The 25,442-nt window shown below is 36.9% G+C and overlaps 1 protein-coding gene across 4 annotated transcripts in view; it reads right to left on the bottom strand.

The window, feature by feature from the left end:
- The window catches only part of LOC127454727 (C-terminal-binding protein 2-like), a 74,686-nt gene extending 62,040 nt beyond the window's left edge, over positions 1 to 12,646 (bottom strand). For 3 of the 4 annotated variants that reach the window (XM_051722093.1, XM_051722098.1, XM_051722099.1), the window contains exon 1: positions 12,338 to 12,427. The gene's annotated coding sequence lies outside the window, so the exon portion shown is untranslated. The other variant, XM_051722094.1, reaches the window with a different exon arrangement.
- Positions 12,647 to 25,442: the final 12,796 nt, after the last annotated feature.

The following is a 25,442-nucleotide window of genomic DNA, read 5'->3' as shown; positions in this document are numbered from 1 at the left end:
GGCATACAGAACAGTCACTGGGTCTGCTCCAGCATACCTAAAATCATTTCTGCAGAGCAATGTTCCCACCAGAAGCCTGCGGTCACTATGGAACGGCGCCTTATTGTACCAACACAAAGAGGCACCAGAACACTTTCCCAAATTTTGGTTTCATCATTCCATGTTGGTGGAATGACCTTCCCATCTCCATCTGTGAAGCTGACTCACTTCCTGTCTTAAAAAAATGGCTAAAAACACATATTTTCCATGAGCACTTAACCAGTCACTAAAAAAAAAAAAAAAAACGTTCTTGTTGCACTTTAATCTGTCTTGAATAGTACTATTCTGATGCTAGTGAAACTTTGTATTACAGCACTTTTCATACCACTGTCTCCTTGAGATGATTCGCTTATAATGTATTCCTCTTTTGTAAGTCGCTTTGGATAAAAGCGTCTGCCAAATGAATAAATGTAAATATAATGAAAATGAAGCCTATTTTTCAACATGATCTCATAGAATCACATTACTATACCTACATTTTTACGATACGATTTTTACGTGGCTCAGTGTACGTATCGCGGCAGTTTCCTGGTGAAATGAACACTAGAGGCGCTACAACAACGACTTTTATTCCCTTTCAGACAAATCACGAGAAAAAAGCAGATTATCAGATCATAAACACTTTTTGCCCTATTCCTCACACAATGCTATCTCATGACATCTAAACACTTTTACTAAAGCGCATGACTTTTAAGTCCATACATTTTAACGTTTGCATTTCATAACCAACTACATTTACAAGTTCCGACGCGATTAAAGAGAGTCACAGAAGCACCACAAAATGACATGGTTGCTTCGGCAGTTGCGTTCTTCATCTCACATTTGCTTTTTATGACACTATCGGTTAGGTTTAGGGTAGGGAGGTACATTGTTTAATGGGTAGTTACCTTCACATACATGGCAAAATTGTTAAATATAATTAACAAGACAATACATGTAATTTTACAGTGAAATATTGTTAACATTTTTTGTTTAGATGTAAAAAGTATGATTTGCCATATAATTTACAGTAAAATTTTGATAGCACAGAGCCACAATTTTACACTTTACTGGGAAATCAACCTACAGATGGCATACTTATAGTTGTCTCCATATTAAGATAGCAGAAATAATTTTTACATTGAAAATAATCAGCTTTATGCACATTTATTTGAGAGAATTATTCATTTATTCCTTTACCACTACAACCAAAAATCCAAAATATGCACTTTCAAATAATTTTGCAGTCGCTCTCAAGATTTCTTTATTACCAGTACAGACCATTTTGTTGCGGTGGCATTTTAAATATGCAGAAAATTTCCTCTGTGAGAGCAGTCACCTGTTGTGGCAATGAATAATTTCAAGCAATCACAAATAGATTTTTTTTCCCAGAGACCTTTAGAAATGCTAATGCTCATCAAAGCTACGGTGCTGTCTCACTTCCTCTAACGCACATAGATAGAAAAGACTTCAGTAAAGTGCCAAAACACACTAGAAGGTTATCTTAGGTCTTAGGAGAGACTCACAACAACAGAATGTGTCACTGTTCAACTGTGATGAAAGATAAACCAACAAATTCTTAATTTTTTAACATAGTTTTGAAAACGCCACAGGTTTTCTAAACTGTGTCAGGAAAGCTTGACCTCACACCCACACTAGCTGGTCCATATCTCCAAACCTCTTTTTCTCCCAATCTGGAATGCCCAATTCCCAATGCGCTCTAAGTCCTCGTGGTCGCATAGTGATATGCCTCAGTCCGGGTGGTGGAGGACGAATCCCAGTTGCCTCCGCGTCTGAGACAGTCAACCCGCGCATCTTATCATGTGGCTTGTTGAGCGCGTTGCCACGGAGACATAGAGCGTGTGGAGGCTTCACGCCATCCACCGCGGCAACCACGCTCAATTCACCACACGCCCCACCGAGAACAAACCACATTACAGCGACCACGAGGAGGTTACCCCATGTGACTCTACCCTCCCTAGCAACCGGGCCAATTTGGTTGCTTACGAGACCTGGCTGGAGTCACTCAGCACACCCTGGGATTCGAACTAGCGAACTCCAGAGGTGGTAGCCAGTGTATTTACCACTGAGCTACCCAGGCCCCCATATATCTCGCTCTTGAGATCTTTTCAATAGCTACATTTTTTCTCCTGCTTTTTTTAACTCACTGTCATGTCCTCCTTGCCGATGCACTCATCAATGCAGCTGTGTCCGTTTTGATATTATGCAGCACATTGAACGTTTGAGTGTAGCCTATCACGCCTATCATGCGAAGCATTCGATGGATATCGAAATACTGCAAAATTATAGTACTGTGTTACACAACAAACCTCCATCTAACACTACATATGTCAAGATAAAACTGGTGATCTGAGCTTGTCTTTATTCTCAATCAGGGTATGAAATTAACCAAAAGGCGGGTACCTTTTGAACAGTGGTTTGTTAATTTTATTCATCTTCCTACCGACCTGTACATTTTTTTTCTTTCTGTGTGTTTTTGATGGTTGTTTTTAATAAGTTCCGCATTCCAAATGAAATGCTAAAATACTCTAGAGCTGAAATCACTGGAGAAGGAATTCATGCAAATGTTCACAGCTGCTCAAACACTAAAAACACTGCATTGAGCATCACGCACGATCTGTGTGTGAAGTATGACAGAGAGCAGAGCAGAACCTCTCGTTCATGAAGCGCGCAGTGCATGCAGACTGTATATTATTTCATTAAAAGACATCCTTCTGCTATTCAATAACAACACTTGGCTATATTGAGATTTGAATTTGATTAATTGTCAAATTGTCATTGATTTAATCTAAAAAAATGTCACATCCCGTAAAATTATGCTAATAGCACTACACTGGAGTATGGTAACGAAATTAGCAACACGATGATATCATACCATTTAACATTTTTGATGTTACTGGTATAACGCGCAACCCAATTGCTAGTTCAGGATTTCTTCCTCCCGTTACTTCAGCGTGGTCAAAACAACTTTTTGGCTTCAGCGCCACCAGCTGCGCTGGTTTTGGTAACTGCAGCAGCTCCTGACACGTGATCCAAAGCTCTTATTTTATTGGTCAGGACATTTCATCACCGGGAGAAAAAAAATAAAAATATTTAAAAAAAAAAAACTCTCACTGTAAAAAAACTGGCTTTGTTGGCACGCGAATGTTCAGTCCAGGTGTGAACGGCTTCATAGGAATCCATTGTTTCTATTCAAAGTGTTAATCATGGCGAAAATTCACATTTGCTGTGCAAAAGCCTTAAGTGTTTATGAACTCATAATCTGTTGCTTTACTCATGAGTTGTGTGAAAGTGAATTAAACTTGTTGTTGCGCCGCTAGTGTTCATTTCACAAGGAAACTGCTGTGATACTTAAGAGGTACTTAAATATAATTTTGCAAAAATGTGTGTATAGTAACATGGTTCTGTGAGACCAGGTTGACATTTCACTTTTCTTTTCTTTTCAATTTTTAACAGCTGTAAAGGATTGTCTATTATTGCCACTAGTTTGCCATAACTGATTTTTGCCAAAGGTTCGTCAAAGACCTGTTTGCCATTGTTTGTTCACCACTGCTAGTGAAGAGTTGCCACTTCTGGCAACTTGGTTTACCGCAAATATGCCACAAATTATCGACAGGTTTGCAGCAAATAAACAGTTTTCGCAAGGGCAGAGATTTTAATATAAGCTCAAACATTTCTCATCAAATTATTCCAAGATCAAATGATTTGAGATATGCTATCCACATTAATTTCATAGTGCTATACTCTTACTTTGTCAACAATTGTTCATTTGTGTCTTAATTATTTCTTCAAAGGAATTTTAGGAGAAACATCTGAGACAAAGTTGACACTTAAAATGGAACATAAGCAATGAAAGAGCAACCTGCCCAACACAACGTCACAGACACATATGACCTAGCTCCCACGCACCTATATCTCCCAACTAACACATTACTTTCCGTTTGAGTCATGTCTCTTACTTTCTTCCCCTCTGTCTAGGAAAAACATCCTCCTACAATGTCACCTCACAAAAACGACTACAATGCATTACAACAATGCAGAATCCATGTAACAGGACTACAGCGTGTGAACACCCCTCTAATACTTGTATTGATTTGTGATGGTCCCAGCTGTAACGAGCTAAGCACTTTGCCCGACCCCTCACAATCTGAGCACAAAGAAGAGGCCCCTTCCCTCACTGACCCCTTCATAGCACACTGAACTCTGTGACCCCGCTTTGACTCTCGCTATTGGAGCCAAACTCTAATAACCCAGAGGAGAACACAGCTCACATCGCCTCCTACTGCGCAGAGTAACTGTTCTTTCCATGTCAGCCCAGGGAAATCAGGGATTATACCACAAATTCATCTGCAGTTTATTACCTTTGCCAATTTTCCTCAGGGACATCTGCTCTAGAGACCTGAGGGGCCATTTTGCCCTTATCTGTCAGAGATAGCCTGTAGCCCCACCACACAAAGAAATTTCACAAGATCCACGAAGCTGTGAGAACAATTTAGCAGAACTGTTAGGTTGTGATTCAGACAAGGCATGCACAATATAGATAGATCTGATTTGGTCAATACTGGAAGCAGACATTTTCATTTCTTATCAATTCAAGCAGTATAATATTTTTTCTATGGCAAGTTAAAACGTTTGGGACCATCCTGACAAGTTTAAGATCTCCAAAAACTAGATATTGGTATTGCACTGAAGAGCCACATGTGTTACTTATTCTCCAGAACAGTGTATTTTTGGACTCTCGAAAAATAAGGATCTTTTTTTTTTTTAGAATAAATAAAGCCACATTTCTAGTTTCAGCATTATTTGTACTTCACACATTTGTTTTGTTGGACAAGAAAAAATAGCTTCATATCATGTGACCCACATTTGGTTTGCAACCATTGAAAATGTGTCAACTATAACAATTTATGGATAGTAAAGCCACACTGAGATCCCAATTTCTCTGGGATTGAACCATATAGTACCTAAAATATGAATACACCAAAAAAAAAAGTTTGTTCAGATACAGAGTCTAAAAGGATATTAAGATATCTTTAATAATTCTGTAGTTATAGGCATTCAATCTTAAAAATTTTGTTTTTTTAAATAAATAAAAAAAAACTTTTTTGTTTCCATTTTTGGACTCACACCATTGGCATATAATGCAACAAGGGGGGTTGAAGTCAACTAATTTTAGTAATAGACCTATCTGTCTCTATGTAAAAATAAAAACAATGCGGTCAACTTTCTAAGGTTATTTTTGACCTGTAGTTTGCTCCAAATAAATTTTGACCCCCCCCACCCCACAAAACATTGGATTACTCAGAAAATATTAATCCATTGCATTTAACATTTTGGCTTTCATCATCATTTATGTTTATTTTTCTTCAGAGTAAGAAAGTAAAATATTAACAAAAGAGAACAAATTCAGCTCAAATTCAGCTCGGAAAGTTTTTGAAATTTGGTTGATTTGATGGAATAAAAATAAAATGTTAATAACCCCCCAAATTAAGCGACTGCTTTGTGGGGGTAAATCTAATTCTGCAGGGGTACATCTGATACATGCAAAGATGAAAAACCCCCATAGACTTCTATTGAAGAAGACATACAGTTGTGCTCAAAAGTTTACATACCCTGGCAGAAATTGTGACATTTTGGCATTGATTTTAAAAATATGACTGATCATGCAAAAAAAAAAAAAAAAAAAAAAACTGTCTTTTATTTAAGGATTGTGATCATATGAAGCAATTTATTATCACATAGTTGTTTGGCTCCTGTTTAAATCATAATGATAACAGAAATCACCCAAATGGCCCTGATCAAAAGTTTACATACCCTTGAATGTTTGGCCTTGTTACAGACACACAAGGTGACACACACAGGTTTAAATGGAAATTAAAGTTTAAAGGGTCCCAAACCTGTGGCTTTTTAAATTGCAATTAGTGTCTGTATATAAATAGTAAATGAGTTTGTTAGCTCTCAAGTGGATGCACTGAGCAGGCTAGATACTGAGCCGTGGGGAGCATAAAAGAACTGTCAAAAGACCTGCGTAACAAGGTAATGGAACTTTATAAAGATGGAAAAGGATATAAAAAGATATCCAAACCCTTGAAAATACCAGTCAGTTCTGTTCAATCACTTATTAAGAAGTGGAAAATTCGGGGATCTCTTGATACCAAGCCAAGGTCAGGTAGACCAAGAAAGATTTCAGCCACAACTGCCAGAAGAATTGTTCGGGATACAAAGAAAAACCCACAGGTAACCTCAGGAGAAATACAGGCTGCTCTGGAAAAAGACGGTGTGGTTGTTTCAAGGAACACAATATGATGATACTTGAACAAAAATGAGCTGCATGGTCGAGTTGCCAGAAAGAAGCCTTTACTGTGCCAATGCCACAAAAACGCCTGGTTACAATATGCCCGACAACACCTTGACACGCCTCACAGCTTTTGGCACACTGTAATTTGGAGTGACGAGACCAAAATAGAGCTTTATGGTCACAACCTTAAGCGCTATGTTTGGAGAGGGGTCAACAAGGCCTATAGTGAAAAGAATATCATACCCACTGTGAAGCATGGTGGTGGCTCACTGATGTTTTGGGGGTGTGTGAGCTCTAAAGGCACGGGGAATCTTGTGAAAATTGATGGCAAGATGAATGCAGCATGTTATCAGAAAATACTGGCAGACAATTTGCATTCTTCTGCACGAAAGCTGCGCATGGGACGCTCTTGGACTTTCCAGCATGACAATGACCCTAAGCACATGGCCAAGTTGACCCTCCAGTGGTTAAAGCAGAAAAAGTTGAAGGTTCTGGAGTGGCCATCACAGTCTCCTGACCTTAATATCATCGAGCCACTCTGGGGAGATCTCAAACGTGCGGTTCATGCAAGACGACCAAAGACTTTGCATGACCTGGAGGCATTTTGCCAAGATGAATGGGCAGCTATACCACCTGCAAGAATTTGGGGCCTCATAGACAACTATTACAAAAGACTGCACGCTGTCATTGATGCTAAAGGGGGCAATACACAGTATTAAGAACTAAGGGTATACAGACTTTTGAACAGGGGTCATTTCATTTTTATCTTTGTTGCCATGTTTTGTTTTATGATTGTGCCATTCTGTTATAACCTACAGCTGAATATGAATCCCATAAGAAATAAAAGAAATGTGTTTTGCCTGCTCACTCATGTTTTCTTTAAAAATGGTACATATATTACCAATTCTCCAAGGGTATGTAAACTTTTGGCATAACTGTATGTTGAGACAAGAATATCATATGACCTGAGGGTGGGTTATGTTGAATTGGACCAATATGTAACAACTAATAACCTTTCAGAACCCCCTAGCAATCACCCAGAACACCCTAGTAACCACATAGCAATGCACTAACAACCACACAGGATACTTCATCAATTGCATATCAGTGCCCTGACAACCACCCACAACACCTTAGCATTGTGGCAGAGAGTTTTGCACAGGCACAATCGAGTTTCTACAGTTATTGTACTGTAAAGTCATAATAGATAATTAAGGAATCTAATTCAAAAAGTGCTAGAAGCTTTCAGAATCTTTGCCACCGTGTTTGATTTAGTTTTTGGTAACAGTGACGGCGGCATTTATGGTATTTTGGCAAACACTAAGGTTACCATGCATCTTTTTGAAAGGGATGTAGGACATGCAATCACACATTATTCCATTACCTCAAAGTCTTTTCCACTCCCAATAGTCTCTTCATAAATGCACTCTTTAATTAAGTAAAATAAAGTGAAATGTACTGAATTGGATAAATCTTTTCTTTTAGCCATTTCAACCTGAATCTCATCACATTGTGATTGACAGCCAGACACAACTTGAGACTTCAACGAGCAGTGACTCAAATAAAAATTTAATTCGCTCTCTGTGCAGATGCCATGTTCCAATTTCATACCAATTACCATCTTATCAGGCACCGTTACACATCCTCTCAGTCTTTCTAACTCCTACTGCTGAGAATCTACTGGAATTCTACACTAGAACACATGCAGAAGAAGCTATATTAATGTGTTAAACAAGGTATTAAACTGAGGATGAATCATTAATATTCATCACCCTCACTGTGCCGCTCAAGTACCGGTCTTTAAAATTCACGCGACACTCATCCAGCCGCTCAAACACAAACACATTTTACTTTCGTGCTGCGCGTACTGAGGAATGTCAACACACTCGCAGTCTGTAGTGGGAACAATAAAATTAATGCCCAAATGCAACAGACAAATACTATGTGGCTATGTTAAGAATGTAATGCTAACTTAAAACTTGCTACATACTGCACAGTTTACACTATATACTGCCAACTTTAAAGCTAAAGTGTGTAATTTCTACGGCACTATGGATTTGCAAAAATAAACATCGGGCAAATTCCAATTGAAAGTGATCATCCCTATGCCCTACTCACTCCGAATGACAGAGCTCTTAATGTGGGCACTCTGAAGGGACCATGGCATGGCATTACTGTATGAAAGATTTCTTGTGGAAGGGGTCTTCTTTATATATAAAAAAAATAATAATAATAATTTTGTTTGGAACGACACTTCAAGTGGCATCCCATTCCCACAATGCACTTTACAGTTGACGTCAGAAGTTTACATACACCTTAGCCAAATACATTTAAACTCAGTTTTCACAATTCCTGACATTTAATTGTAGAAAACATTCCCTGTCTCAGGTCAGTTAGGATCACTACTTTATTTTAAGAATGTAAAATGTCAGAATAATAGGAGAGAGAATGATTTATTTCAGCTTTTATTTCTTTCATCACATTCCCAGTGGGTCAGAAGTCTACATACACATTGTTAGTATTTGGCATCATTGCCTTTAAATTCTTTAACTTGGGTCAAATGTTTTGGTTAGCCTTCTACAAGCTTCTCACAATAAGTTACTGGAATTTTGCCCAGAACTGGTGTAACTGAGTCATGTTTGTAGGCCTCCTTGCTCACACACGCTTTCTCAGTTCTGCCCACAAATTTTCTATCAGATTGAGGTCAGGGCTTTGTGATAGCAACTCCAATACCTTGACTTTGTTGTCCTTAAGCTATTTTGCCACAACTTTGGAGGTATGCTTGGGGTCATTTTCCATTTGCGATCGAGCTTAAACTTCCTGGCTGATGTCTTGAGATGTTGCTTCAATATATCCACATAATTTTCCTTCCTCATGATGCCATCAATTTTGTGAAGTGCACCAGTCCCTCCTGCAGCAAAGCACCACCATAACATGATGCTGCCACCCCCATGCTTCACGGTTGGGATGGTGTTCTTCGGCTTACAAGCCTCACCCTTTTTCCTCCAAACATAACGATAGTCATTATGGCCAAACAGTTCAAGTTATGTTTCATTAGACCAGAGGACATTTCTCCAAAAAGTAAGATCTTTGTCCCCATGTGCACTTGCAAACTGTAGTCTGGCTTTTTTATGGTGGTTTTGGAGTAGTGGCTTCTTCCTTGCTGAGCAGCCTTTCAGGTTATGTCGATATAGGACTTGTTTTACTGTGGATATAGATACTTGTCTACCTGTTTCCTCCAGCATCTTCACAAGGTCCTTTGCTGTTGTTCTGGGATTGATTTGCACTTTTCGCACCAAACTACGTTCATCTCTAGGAGACAGAAGGCGTCTCCTTCCTAAGCGTTATGATGGCTGCATGGTCCAATGGTGTTTATACTTGCGTACTATTGTTTAAACAGATAAATGTGGTACCTTCAGGCATTTGGAAATTGCTCCCAAGGATGATCCAGACTTGTGGAGGTCCACAATGTTTTTCTGAGGTCTTGGCTGATTTCTTTTGATTTTCCCATGATGTCAAGCAAAGAGGCACTGAGTTTGAAGGTAGGCCTTAAAATACATCCACAGGTAGACCTTCAATTCAGTACATCTCCTATCAGAAGCTAATTGGCTAATTGTCTAAAGGCTTGACATACATTTCTGGAATTTTCCAAGCTGCTTAAAAAGTTAACTTATTGTATGTAAGCTTCTGAACCACTGGAATTGTGATATAGTCCATTAAAAGTGAAACAATCTGTCTGTAAACAATTATTTGAAAAATGACTCATGTCATGCACAAAGTAGATGTCCTAAATGGCTTGCCAAAACTATAGTTTGCAAATATTACATCTGTGGAGTGGTTAAAAAATGAGTTTTAATGACTTCAACCTAAGTGTATGTAAACTTCTGACTTCAAATGTAAGTGCGCAAAAATGCAGTTTGGAAAACGGCCATTTGTTTCAAACAGTTTTCTGAATACACCCTTCATCTCCCATTGGTCAAACTAGTAGATAGTCCTGTCCCAAACTCACACCATTGGTTGAGCCAATGTTGTAGTGTCAGACTGGACAGGTTGCTAAAAACAAACAGGAATATTGAAAGTGCCATGGAGCCGTAGTGAAATATTATGTATATGATTTTTGTATTGAACTTTTCAATATTATTTGATGCCTCCAGAAGTCAGACATTTATATTCTAAAAGTTTCTGCCCTCTAAATTATATTTGTTGAGGTATTAAACCAAGAAACCTGAGATCGTCTGTTAATCTCAAAGGTAAATTACATAATTGATAATGACTGTTAGACAACCTTAAAATGCCTGAGGCTAATGTAAATTAATCAGTCAACTAATCTGGATTTCACAGAGAATATATTTTAAGCACCATTGAAAATACATGTACCAGAATAAATGCAAAGTTCTGGTGAGATTCACACTTTTCTTTTATCTATTTATACTTTTATATCCTCTCCGTGCCTACTAGAGCACATCTGTGGTCTGCTGGTCTCAGCAACATATAAATGATTTCTCTCTCTCATGCATTCACACTCCACACCTGAAAAACAGGATACCATAAATATTAAAGAAGCCCTTTGCATTTCCCTGTCCTACTCTAATAAATGTCTTTCTGCTTCATATGCTGCCATGTACACTCTGATTCAGTATGTGATGTGTGAGTGCTCAAGGCGAGAGAGAGAGATAGAGAGAATTCTCAACGGGAATGTAATGGACGTGCTAGAAATCAAAGTCTGTAGTTGTCTAACATAAACATGCAACCTACTGAGAATACATAACTGCTTATTTGTAACACCGTGCATTATTTACACATGCATTGCATCCTATTAACAAGCAAAATCCTCATTTTAAAATCAGCTTAGACAGTTTGGTGAGTTAAAGGGGTGGATCACCCCAAAATTAAATGTCTATCTTCTATGGAACACCAAATGCAGAATGACAGCCTCAGTCAGCATTCACTTGCATTGCCTGGAAAAAGACACAATGAAAGCGAATGGTGACTGAGACTAACATGCTGCCTAACATATACTTTTGTGTTTGGAACAACATGAGGTTGAGTAAATGATGACAGAAGTTTAATTTCTGGATGAACTATCCCTGTAGGCTTGCAAAAGTAACATACTGTATGTTTTTTTTTTCTTTCTTTCAGGCCCTGGTGCAAACTTGAAAAGGGCCCTTGACAAAGCCCTTAGAAACAGCAGATGTCCGGGAAGAGAACATCTGTACACACCCCCTCTCCTCCGGCTATTGCACCATGCACAGACAAAGGGGCATCTCCCTCAATAAAGACCAGCACACCCCTTGCATAAATACACTACTCTCTACCTCCACTTCTCAATATGTGTTCATGCTGTGATCTTAAAAAAATTAGTAAGGGATCATCAAAAATACCACAAATATTTAAAACATGTTTATGCAATAAGTTGTGTGGCAAGACTAAACTTTTAAACTACTTTAAAATATGCATTGTTGACCAAAACCTATTAATTAAAAACACACCATGTTCAGGTACCTGATCACAGTCACCAAAACAATCACCTACAATATTGACTTAATATGTATATTTCTTTATATACTGCCCTAAAAGACATGCAGCATTTAAAAAAACAAACAGGCTGATGTAATCAACTTAGATAAGAAATATCAAGAGAGTGAGTTCTAATCAAGCTGTTACACAGGGTCTACTTCGCGCAACATTATTGAAACAACATTTGATACATTGTACCCACTTAAGATAATAGATACAATGTAACCAAAGCCCAGTAGAATCAGTGGACACAATGTAACCAAAGATCACAGATAAAATGTAGCAACCAAAGGCGTTCCATTTCGAACTATTTTCGCCAAGTGGCTCAAGATGTCCTCGGCTGTTAGAAACACAGAGAAGAGAAAAGCCCACCCATCCCCTCCATGTCGCAGGCGACTAAACACACACATGGACGGACACACCAAGCAACACGAGCCGCTGTTCTTTAAACTAACAACCGGGCGAATGCATCTTTTATCTTACCTGCATCCAAACCTATATATGTTAAGACTTCACACTAATATAGCCAATAAGAATCAATCCGATGCCCAAAAAGCACGTAGAAGCGTTCATGATTAATGACTCACCTTTAAAAACGCTACCCCCAAAAAAAAAAAAAAAAAAAAAAAAAACTTAATCCAGCGTGTTGCCAAAACTGAATATCTGATATGATTTTTTTTTTGGCTTGTGGTGGTTTTAAAGAAGTTATAGATGTGCTTCTGTTTGGTTCAGAGCGAATAAAGGTGGTTGAGTGTTGTTTTTTTTTTTTTGTTTTTTTTTTGTTTTTTTTTTTTAAGCGGAGGTGATTCGGAGAATATGGTGCACTACGTTTAATCTTTTCCCCAGTTGCAAGGATTGAGATGGCTCTGTTTTCCTTAGAATTCTTTTTTTTTTTTTTCGCTATGTTTTTTTTTTTTTTTTTTTCAAAGAGGCGGGGTTTTGAACTGAGCGGACCAATGACGGGGCGGTTAGAGCGCGGTCACGCCCCCATTATCTGCCTGCATTGCATGTACTTGATTGCTGTCTAGATTTTGGAGTAGAGTCGATTTAAAGGAATATTCCGGGTTCAGTACAAGTTAAACTCAATTTACAGCATTTGTGCCATAATATTGATTACTACAAAAATTAATTTGGACTTGCCCCTACTTTTCTTTAAAATAAGCAAAAATCTGTGTTACAGTGAGGCTCTTACAATGAAGTGAATGGGGTCAATCTGTAAATTTTAAAATACTCAGTTTCAAAAGTATAGTCATAAGATATAAACAATATGCGTGTAAACATGATGTTAGTGTGATAAAATCGCTTACTAACCTTTTCTGTGTAAAATTACAGCTAATTTTACAACTTGGTTGCCATGACGATGTAATGTCAACAAACCCTAAAACACAAAAATGGCTGTAAAAATGATGATTTAAACAACTTTACAGCTCTAATAATACATGAGTTTTAACAGAAGAATTTATGTAAGAGATTTATAAAATTCTAAGCTTCACATTTCTGCCTTTAAACCCTCCAAAAATGGGCCCCATTCACTTCCATTATAAGTGTCTCGATTTTTGCTGTTTTTCAAGAAAAGGAGGGACATGTCAAAATTATTTTTTATGGTAATCAACATTGTGCCACACAAATGCCGATTGAGTTTAACTTGTATTGAACCTGGAATATTCCTTTAAGGAATCTAATTGAGGTATTTTATGCTTTAAGTTGGTATCCAGGGGAAATCAATACATTAAAAAAATGGCAATCTTAGAAATTAGAGAAATTAAGTTGTTTCCAATCAAATGAAATACATTTCAACTCATTTTAATATTTTATGACATAATATGTGTAACAAGGCCTATATTTAATTATTTTTTAAACTCATACAGAGGGGTCCATAAGTCGAATACTACAAGTAAAAATGCTTTTATTTTGATTAAATTACAATTACAAATAATATTATCAGCATAACAATTAATAAAAGTGAAAAGATGAATTAAAAAAATAACATGGTTTATTTTATTTTGTATTTTTTTGGTATTTGGATGTACGACAGGTCATATTGTGATTAAGAATTCCATTGTACATAAATACAGATTTGGTAGAGGTATTATTGAGAGTTAATATGTAATAGTTTTCATTGATCGGAAGACAATGAATGCTTCAAATTCAATGTGTGGTAGAAGAAACTCTTTACAAGGCCATAGTGCTGAATACATAACAGATTTTTACAAGACAGCCACTTTGACATCGTGCTAAGCACCCAATAAATAAAAACACTTTCACAAATTAGCAATAAATACTGGGAATAAATCAGATATATAGATTGTGTGCAGATGTGTATGTGTGATGAAATGTTACATTGAGATATTGTAGTATAAAATGTAGAAATTAATGCAGATATTTTAATGCAAAAATATGGAAAATGCAGATAAATTCAGCATAAAAGAGCAGCATAAAATACTGATATGGCATTAAAATATGTCATTTGTATAATCTGACTTATGAATGTGATAAGACATGCCCATGTCAGACAAGTCAGGATTAGTTGTTTTGTATCCGCATTATCTCTCATTATGAGCATGAAAATATTCAAGTGCAAATACTTGATGAATGTTCAAACCCTCCTACGCCCCTGAACACAAATTTCACTCTAATTCAGCAGTTTTACATTCTGCCTTTCTGGGCACAAATCTCTGGAGCTTATTTCTGATTCATTACTCTCTTAAGGTCTGTATTTGGATTTTTTGATTTACAGTACCTATGTGTGTAAATACAGAAATGCCTATCAAGACCAGTGTTTGGTGGTAAAACTTTTTGCATTAAACTCTTTGCACAAAATTTTGACGTAAAATTAATAAACTCTGGAGTATCCATAAATTGTTCAGGAGAACTGAGGAATAGCGTTCATTAAATGTATCACAATACCTAAATGTGCTTTACTTTAGGTACAAACAATTGTTGAAAGTGCGTTTCACCCTTCATACTGCACACGTGGGATCATGTTAAATCGATGTGTTTTTGTTTAATCAAACATGCAAAATATGCACATGTGAAACCACATCATCACATATGAAACATCAGGAGCACATACTGTACTTAATGAAATGTTCCAAAACCACACAAAAATCACGTGTCAAATTATTAACAATTTTCTGCCGTTTCCTGATTAATATGTAATCATGCAATCCATAAAAAAGTAACTGTAATCTGATTATGAGTATTTTAAAATGTAATTTAATCTAATTAGAAGTATTTTTGGAATCTGATAACATAATCCAGATTACATGTAATCTATTACTACCCAGCTAAATTACACATACTAAATTATGCATGTGAAATTTAGATGCACAGAGATTCTACATTTTATAGCTTCATGTCTATTGATTGTACACTTAGTTCATACTGTACATAAAATGACATAATAAATCATTTCTTAAAGGTGCATTTCCTCATTAAAAATGTTTTACTCCTAAAGAAATTAATAGTAATTTTAAAAACATATGTATAAAATCATGAGCACTTACAGTAAGATGAAGTTTCCAATCATATCAGTAACCTTATGAAAGCTGTTTTATTGTACATGGAGAGGGTCTCCTCATGCATCAGTAACTAAAACTATTGCATTTGAATGATGCTGCATCCATGTCCCCTAGGTGTCAGTGTAAGTCCAAGACGACATATTCAAAAAATGACTGAGTGCTCCTTTAAAGCAAACACCTTTTGTATAAAGGTGCCTCAGTTTGTTCCTGGGAGGCAGCAGATGCCCTAACCCCACCCCCACCCTAATCCTAACAATATGGAGCATGTAAGGGTAAGTACATTGCCAGGATCAAACTGAGGCACCTTTCTCCCATCATCAAAGCAAACAGTAAAACATAGTCAGACATATCAGTATTCTCTTATTCTAAGCTAAAATAGGCCTACGTATAATACATAATAATTTCAGATTTAGAGTTATTTAATTCATTCTCTTTTAAATTTGTTTCAGTGTCATTATTTTATTTTTTTCAGTTTGATTGTACAGTGCGGGGCACACTTAATAACTGCTGCCTGAGTGAATTGGAGCAGCACTGAGAACTGACTTTTGATATATACCGCAAACTGAGTTTCTCTGTGTTGTGACATCCTCTGTTCACAGTAATGCACTATACGCCTCTACGGATGTGAGCAATCTTTAACAATGACTTATTCTAATGCAGCAGCCCTCTACACCTCATTTAAATGAATATTTCATCACAATGAAAGCTTATTCTGCGGTGTGCTAGGTCTCCTGCAGCCATTTCTCAAGGTTAGACAGAGATTTCACAGGGCCAAGCTGCAAAACAGGAGGTACAGCTGAGAGGCAACTGTGAGTGATATCTCACAATAACAGCATCAGGGAAAAGATGGTGTTGACTGGGATAAAACATAACTGAATTATGCATTATGAATTCTAATGACTGGGAAATCAAAGGTTGGGTTTAAGACAACAGATCGCACACATAACTACAGATTTAATTAATTTCGGCATTACAAAGGCACATTTGTTTTTACACTTGTCTGGATAAAGGCTAATTAGTGTGTTAAGATGCACTAATTATATAATCAGTGAAGAATGTATGGGCTAAATTATTTGCCTTGACCTCTCATGTAAAACATGCCAGACCACTTCATTAATTCATTATCTGGCAATGTTAATAATAATGAGGCAAGTGAAATGAAGTGATTAGGAATGGCCTTAAATGAAGGCTCTAATTTAGAAATGATTTATGCTGATTAATCTCTCCTATTAACTCATAATGCATTCTAATGTTCCAGTGTACCTTGACATCTGACTATCCTTTCATAAATCCTTGTCAAAAATACATTAGTTGCTATAGTAACATAGTAAAGACATTGTAACCACCTGTTTATAACTTTTATGTTTCATGTTTAGGAGGGAAATATAATAGATTAAATGCAATCTTAAACACTGACATAGATAACCATAGACTTTGGAGAACTAAAATGCTTATTAGTATGCACAAATCCCTTTAAAGTCCCAGTACAATGGAAATCTTTGTGAACTCTTCTATCTAAATGAGATGGAATGCCTGTCTTTGATCTAAAAAGGGCTATTCTGCATTTAATTTAGCCAAAAATAATAATAATAAAAAAAAAAAAAAAAAAAAAAAAATTCTATATTATATATATATATATATATTTATCACTATGTCTAATATGACATGTATTAATATAATCCAAACAAAGAGAAACATAATACAGTAAATTTGGTAAAGCTCAACATGGAGAAAAAAAATAAACATTTTAAGATCAGTTGTTAGCATTTGAAAAAAACAAGAGACAGGAGAGAGAAAGAAAGAGAGACTCAGCACAAGAGTAAATCAGAAGAGACAATGTTAAGAGAATTCTCTGTGCCATCACCATGGCAACAAGTTTTATCAGGCTTATCTTTCACGAATAGGTTATGAAAAAAAATGTACTTCGAAAACTTAATTACCACAGAAGAAATAAATACTTAATTACAAGATGTCTATTTCTTGGATTGCATTTCAGAATACTGGGGGGAGAAAATAGAGATTCCCTCAGTATCTCTCCCTCTGTTCCTGTTATCTAGACATGATGTTAAAGGAAAACTGTAAGGCACAGAGGATCCTCTCTGTTGCTCTTTTCCAGGTGCACACACAGACAGTGATACAGCTACCGTTTCAAATGCAACACCTGCTAGGAAAAGATGGCAATCTTAGAGTCTCTCTTTGAACCTGAGATAATGTAACGCCACTCACTGTTTAATCTCTTTCAAAGGTAGACTGCTTTAGCCCAAACATAATAATTTTTTGCCCTCTATATCTCCACAAATCCCTCTGTTTCCCTCATTGAATCACATCAGGTGAGTAAAACATCTAATTGGCACCTTAAAGGTGCACTCAGTAATTTTTTCCTCATTAAAAAAGCTGCATCCGTAGGGGTTCAACTGAACTTCTGCTGACATAACTTCTGGCATGCATTAATGTAGTAAGCATGGGAATTGACTGAATAGAAATGACTACTAGCTGCTTTGCATCATTTCTTTCCTGTTCTTGATAGACAACTAAGATCAAACTGGTGTCTTGCTTGAGCAATCAATATGCCAGACTTCAGCTAACTTAAACTAACAATGAGCACTTGCAGACCACGCTTCATAAAACTTCGATATCTTTAATCATTTTCTTCAAACAAATGCTTTCAGGTATATTTCATACTAGTTAAATCAAGTTATTTAACCACTAAAAGTCAACTACATGTGAGGAGTCATATGCTTTAAACTAGCAAACGGGCGGATAGCGAAGAGAAATCGGCCCGGGATTTTAGAAACTGGCCCAAATTTATTTGTTGCTGTCCTTTTCTGCACATTGCTGCCCCCTTCGGCATATTGCGGCACAGTTTTGAGGCCCATTCTGCATAATGCGGTGGCCCATTTCAGCTTTTCACGGCCAGCCCATCGGGAAAAGTCCCGGTTCTCCCGATGGCCAGTCCGCCCCTGCTAGCAAATCATTTTGAGATGGTTATGGATCAAATCATAACAATGAAAAGCTTTAAAATGTGTCATTTCCTCAAACAGTATCACACCAAATGCAAAGGAACTCTAATTTCACCCAGGGTAACTAAAAAATAAACCCACATCATAACTAAAACGACATAATTAACATTACATGGAATTTAAAACATAACTGTAACCCCTGATTACTTTTAAATGTTAAATTTAAAAATGTTAAATTATTAACACCCCCAAACAGTCCCCAAAACCTGCACAGAGGTACCTCATTAATTTTTCAATGCCAACAGCCAATAGCAAGTCCTCAAGCTTGAACAACAACAGAAGTTAAAGTATATTCCTGGTAAGGTCTATAATTTGACGTAGTTTTAGCATCTGATATTCATTTAAATAGGTAAACGTACCATTTTGCCCTTTGCACTAAGAAAAGTAAAAATATGCAGACGTCTGTTCAGTCCATCAAACCACTGATGTACAAAAGCCCCGGACCATGAATAACAGAAGCTAGAAATGAAAGAAAGTGGATGAGGGTGTGCTGGATAGCTGTCACTGCCATTCTATGTTGTTTGTATATGCGTGTTGAACCATAAGGAGGTGTTCCATTATTCACAAGTCCAGATGTTTATGTAAGTAGTTATAACTTGCATGATATGACATACAGTACTGTGCAAAAGTCTTAGGCACATAAGATGTTTCACAAAACAATTTGTCTTAAGATGGTTATTTATATCTTCAGCTTGAGTATGTCAATAGGAAATATAAATGTTAGACTCTCAAACATTACTTTTGCAAATAGAAAAGATTAGAATAGAAGAACAGGGAGCCCTGCAACAGATGCCCCACAGAGCACCCACTGAACATTGTGTCAGTCTGAGATTACATAAAGAGACAGAATCAATTGAGACAGCCTAAATAGATTGAAGAGCTGTGGCGAATTCTCCAAGAAACTTGGAACATCCTATCTGCCAACAACCAAGAAAAACTGTGTCCAAGTGTACCTAGGAGAATTGGTGCTGTTTTAAAGGCAAATATTGATTTAGCTTTTTTATGTTTACTGGACTTTGTATGACATTAAGTGATAAATGAAAACTATTTATGTAATTTGTTTTGAAGACATCCTCACTATGCAACATTTTTCACAAGTGCCTAAAACTTTTGCACAGTACTGTGATAGTCGTAGAATGACCATATACTGTTTGCACAATGTTATCAAGCTCATAAAGTAATATAACAGTTTTTAAAAAAACGATGTGGGTTTCATGTTATTCTTCTTTCAAGAGGGAAATTTGTCTTAATTCACAGTGACAAGATTGATATCGAAGATCAGTCATAAAGTCAAATATTGCTTTGTATTCTGTTATTGGGGATGAGGAAATAACTTTAACCCTTACCACTTCAAGTCACATAATGTCGAATGCAATATGCTGATTTAAAATCGGTATAAAACACAGGGCATATTGTGCTTGTATAACGTTGTTGAATGCAGACACAAACAATAAAAGACTGTCAAACTGTTTAATAGACACATAAAAAAGGGACCCATACACAAGAACACGCAATTGAACCAGAGGTCAGAGAGAGGCTGCCGTGTTAGAATCACATGGCTAGCTGAATACTACTTGCTTAATCTCAGTAACTGCCCTATTATTGAACACTTTCACTCAAGGATTAAATGAATCATGGCTGACTGTGAATTGTGAATTTTTTACATTGGCATCTGTAACTTAAATCTATTGTGTTTGAATGATGCTGCATCCAGGCCACTAGGTGTCACTGTAAGTCTTAGACGACAAGAACGAAAACTTACTGAGTGCACCTTTAATTTTGAGATATTATAAGTATTATGTTCTCATTTTTATTAGTATAGCACTTTTTACAATACACATCATTTCAAAGCAGCTTTACAGAAAATGATGCTGTTATGTCTTACATGCCTCAAAATCGAACAGTATCATTGAAAAACTTCATTGTAAATCATGCTGTTATCCTAATGAGGTCATTTGGCTAATGAGGTTAATTTTAATCATTTAAATTTTAGCTTTTTAATACATTTGTATCTTTATCAGAAGTCTGGGCTGTTGAAAATGTTCATTTTTTATCATACAGAATATATACCATGTCATATTTGCACACATTTTCTTTCTCAGGAACCACCCACCCACACTCTTAAAATTAAGTAACAATTTACTGTATAATAACTTTCATTAATAACATTAACAAGCATAACTAGTACATTATGCAAAACTAGCGTTGACCTAGTTCCTAGTATTAGTAGGGTACAACGGGGCTAAAGGCCCTCCTTAATGACACTGTGCTTTTTTCTGGTCACAAAGTAAATCAATATTGATTAATAATAATTCTATTTACATTTATGCATTTGGCAGATGCTTTTATCCAGTGACTTACAGTGCCCTTATTACAGGGACAATCCCCCTGCAGCAACCTGGAGTTAAGTGCCTTACTCAAGGACACAATGGTGATGGCTGTGGGGATTGAACCAGCAATTCTGATTACCAGTTATATGCTTTAGCCCACTACGCCACCACCACTCTTGTACACCACCATTCTATTTGTTGAATATCGATGGAGCAAAATAATTTGAGTAAAAAAAAAAAAAAACAATAACAGAAATTTGTTTTGATTAAAATGAATGAAATAATAAAAAAAGGTGGTGAGGGGGCTTTTACCCCACACTCGGGGTTGTAGTGATATGGTGTAGATATAGGGGCAATAGTTATAGGGCACAATTTGTCAACTTATGCAAATATTTTTAAAACAGCAAGATGCTTTTTGAGTAACAAATTAAGATAATGCTTATTCAAAATAACCACTTCAGAAAAGGGTGCGCGATTTTCTGTAAATTTCGATCACATTTGGCATTTCATAACATCTCAATTATAAACAAATTAATCCTCATTGTCATTGGATTAATCAATGTGAGCACACTTTGAACATTCTTCATAACAAATCTATTTCCTTAAAGGAATATTCCGGGTTCAATACAAGTTAAGCTCATTTGACAGCATTTGTGGCATAATGTTGATTACCACAAAAAATAATTTCAAATCATCTGTCCTCTTCTTTAAAAAAAAAAAAAAAAGCAAAAATCAAGGTTATAGTAAGGCAATTTTTGGAGGGTTTAAACACAGAAATGTGAAGCTTATAATTTTATAAAAGCACTTACATTAATTCTTCTGTTAAAACCTGGGTTTAAATAATTTTTATAGTCATTTTGACAGTCACGTTAGGAGGGTTTTAGGGTTTGTTGACATTGCATCGTCATGGCAACTAAGTTGTAAAATTGCCTAGAACTTTACACAGAAAAAGTTAGTAAGTGTAAACACGCATAGTTTACATCTTGTGTCTATACTTTTGAAACCGTATTTTAATGTTTACAGATTGGCCCCATTCACTTCCATTGTAGTTGCCGCACTGTAACCCAGATTTTTGCTTTTTAAGACATGGAGGGGCAAGTCAAAATACATTTTTGTGGTAATCAATATTAAGCCACAAATGCTTTAGCCCCTGCAGCAATAGGACTTTTTACCCCAAATACCATCTTTTCACTTACCAGACAACTGATTTTCACTAAGTATTTTTGTTCTAAAAATAAGTAATATTTTCATGGATTCTCATCAGCTACATAAATTTGCAACATTTTAAAAATGTATAATGTTAGATCAAATTACCTTTTAAAAAAAAAAAAAAAAAAAAAAAAAAACACACCCTTAGACATTGCACACGATGATCTCATGGATACATTTTACTATGTATAGTGACAAACAGGTGTTTAGGAAAGTGCCGTTATAGTTTGTTGCCATTTAGTGTTATTGGAGAAAATAAAGTGCCTTTTACCCCAAGGGGCCTTTTAGCCCTGGTGTACCATATTGTCCTACAGAGAGACATTTACAGTGCATCCGGAAAGTATTCACAGCGCTTCACTTTTTCCACATTTTGTTATGTTACAGCCTTATTCCAAAATTAATTCATTATTTTCGGCAATTCTACAAACAATACCTCATATTGACAACGTGAAAAGTCTTTGAAATCTTTGCAAATTTATTAAAAATAAAAAGCACCAATTACAGCCTCAAGTCTTTGAGTATGATGCTACATTGGCACACCCATTTTGGGGCAGTTTCTCCCATTCTTCTTTGCAGGACCTCTCAAGCTCCATCAGGTTGGATGGGGAGCGTCGGTGCACAGCCATTTTCAGATCTCTCCAGAGATGTTCAATCGGGTTCAAGTCTGGGCTCTGGCTGGGCCACTCAAGGACATTCACAGAGTTGTCCCGTAGCCACTCCTTTGTTATCTTGGCTGTGTGCTTAGGGTCGTTGTCCTGTTGGAAGATGAACCTTCGCCCCAGTCTGAGGTCCAGAGTGCTCTGGAGCAGGTTTTCATCAAGGATGTCTCTGTACATTGCTGCATTCATCTTTCCCTCAATCCTGACTAGTCTCCCAGTTCCTGCCACTGGAAAAAAATCCTCACAGCATGATGCTGCCACCACCATGCTTCACTGTAGGGATGGTATTGGCCAGGTGATGAGCGGTGCCTGGTTTCCTCCAGACATGACGCTTGCCATTCAGGCCAAAGAGTTCAATCTTTGTTTCTCATGGTCTGAGAGTCCTTCAGGTAAACTCCTTTTGGTAAACTCCAGGCGGGCTGTCATGTCCCTTTTACTGAGGAGTGGCTTCTGTCTGGCCACTCTACCATACAGGCCTGATTGGTGGAGTGCTGCAGAGATGGTTGTTCTTCTGGAAGGTTCTCCGCTCTCCACAGAGAAATGCTGGAGCTCTGTCAGAGTGACCATCAGGTTCTTGGTCACCTCCCTGACTAAGGCCCTTCTCCCCTGATCACTCAGTTTGGCCAGGCGGCCAGCTCTAGGAAGAGTCCTGGTGGTTCCAAACTTCTTCCATTTACAGATGATGGAGGCCACTGTGCTCATTGGGACCTTCAATGCTGCAGAAATGTTTCTGTACCCTTCCCCAGATCTGTACCTCGATACAATCCTGTTTCGGAGGTCTACAGACAATTCCTTGGACTTCATGGCTTGGTTTGTGCTCTGACATGCACTGTTAACTGTGGGACCTTATATAGACAGGTGTGTGCCTTTCCAAATCATGTCCAATCAACTGAATTTACCACAGGTGGACTCCCATCAAGTTGCCGAAACATCTCAAGGATGATCAGTGGAAACAGGATGCACCTGAGCTCACTTTTGAGTGTCATGGCAAAGGCTGTGAATACTTATGTACATGTGATTTTTTTCGTTTTTTATTTTTAATACATTTGCAAAGATTTCAAACAAACTTCTTTCACATTGTCATTATGGGGTATTGTTTGTATAATTTTGAGGAAAATAATGAATTTAATCCATTTTAGAATAAGGCTGTAACATAACAAAATGTGGAAAAAGTGAAGCGCTGTGAATACTTTCCGGATGCGCTGTATATTTGTTTAATGATGGTTATTTGCTCTATAGAATTGAACAAATCAACCCCAAACTGATACAAGAGGTTAACCCTATCTTTTCAAAGCTATAAAGCAAAGTTTTCACTTTTGGAAATACAGAATATTTAGGATATTTAGAAACATATCGATTTTTACTTGTATTTTTAAAGAAATCTACAATACATTTTTTTTTATTTCTATAATAGAGCCCAAGGGATGTGCATACCTTGACTTAAAACTCTTTCAAAATGTGGCATTGCTGAGAACATGTTTATGGAGTTATATTTGTGCCACAAATGTTCTGCGTGTGCAAGATGATATTTTGAATGTGCATGTTGAGTGGCATGGCCAGTTATAACATGGAGATCGCCCTCTGCTGGTGGTGACAAACAGTTATTGACACTCTTGACAGCAGATATGCACCGAGTATCATGTTCACTGATTTCAGAATGCAGTCTGGTTTAAAACAAAAACATTAAAGTTGATTAGGTAGCTTAGAAAGGTAGTTTAATAATCTCTGATTGTATTTGCTTGTCCTATTTAGGAGTTAAGGAGTGGTTGGCTTCTGCAAGTACACTTAGTGGAGTGTGCTGGTTAGAGTCGGCCCTTCCAAACCACATGAAACACTCCCCAGTATGAGCTGCAGCATTTATTTGAGATCTTGAAGAATGGTTTCTGGGGAAACGCCTTTTGAGGACATCTGTGCACTCTGTTTCCTGTTTGGGCAGGAAGTCAGCCCGATAGGCAGAGTGGTCCCACTTTCCTGACTCGACCAGGGTGTTGTGATGGCCCAGACAGTAATGAGAGTTATGCTGGCGACGTTCGTCAAGACACTTCTTACGGCCTACACCCTATGCATAAACACGAACACACAGTGAAATAAGACAGATATGAGATACCAAAGATAAAACCACTATTTATTGATCACCTAAATATGATGATAATCTCACCTGTTCATACGCATGAATGGTGTTCTGTAGAGCAGTCCGGTTATCATGCACTGAGAATGGATATTCTCTGCCTGTTGTTTTCTGAAATTGAAACCGTATTGTTCAACATTATTCAACACTGATTAGCATGACTACAGTGTAAATATTAAAATGGTTTAGTACAAAACAGAAAACGAGTTTCCTCCAGAGTCATAATATGGATATGCAACATGCAAGAACGTTTTTGTTCTTAATGTAATTCATTTTAACCTTCAATAATGACTATAGCTAACCTTTTCAGGAGTGTTAAATCTTCTGGGATATCTCTTAATTCCTTCTGTCAGGTTTTGAGGAACTCCATGTGCCAACATGGATCCTGTGCTGGTGCACAACTCACGCCTTTGTTCAGTCTGTGGCAAACCAGTGTGCATAAACTGGAAAATAAGAGCAACTACACTACTTACATTTGTTAAACAAACAAACAGACTAATATGAAAGCAAAATGACAGAAAGTTACACTCAAAAACTCAATATTTATTTATTAAAATAAAGTAACAACTATGTACTTGTTAAAGAAGTCTGTTTATCTTACCCAGTTTCCACTCATATTCTTATTGAAGTATTTCTTGCCTTGTTTATACATTGTCATGACATGAAATGAAGTGTCTATGGCTTTAAAATAAACAAATAACTAAACTAATATGTCCACATG

Source organism: Myxocyprinus asiaticus, chromosome 17 (genome assembly GCF_019703515.2).
Source record: "Myxocyprinus asiaticus isolate MX2 ecotype Aquarium Trade chromosome 17, UBuf_Myxa_2, whole genome shotgun sequence".
NCBI lineage: Eukaryota > Metazoa > Chordata > Actinopteri > Cypriniformes > Catostomidae > Myxocyprinus > Myxocyprinus asiaticus.
The sequence above is the reverse complement of the archived record's forward strand: the minus strand, read 5'-3'. Positions and strand labels throughout refer to the sequence as shown.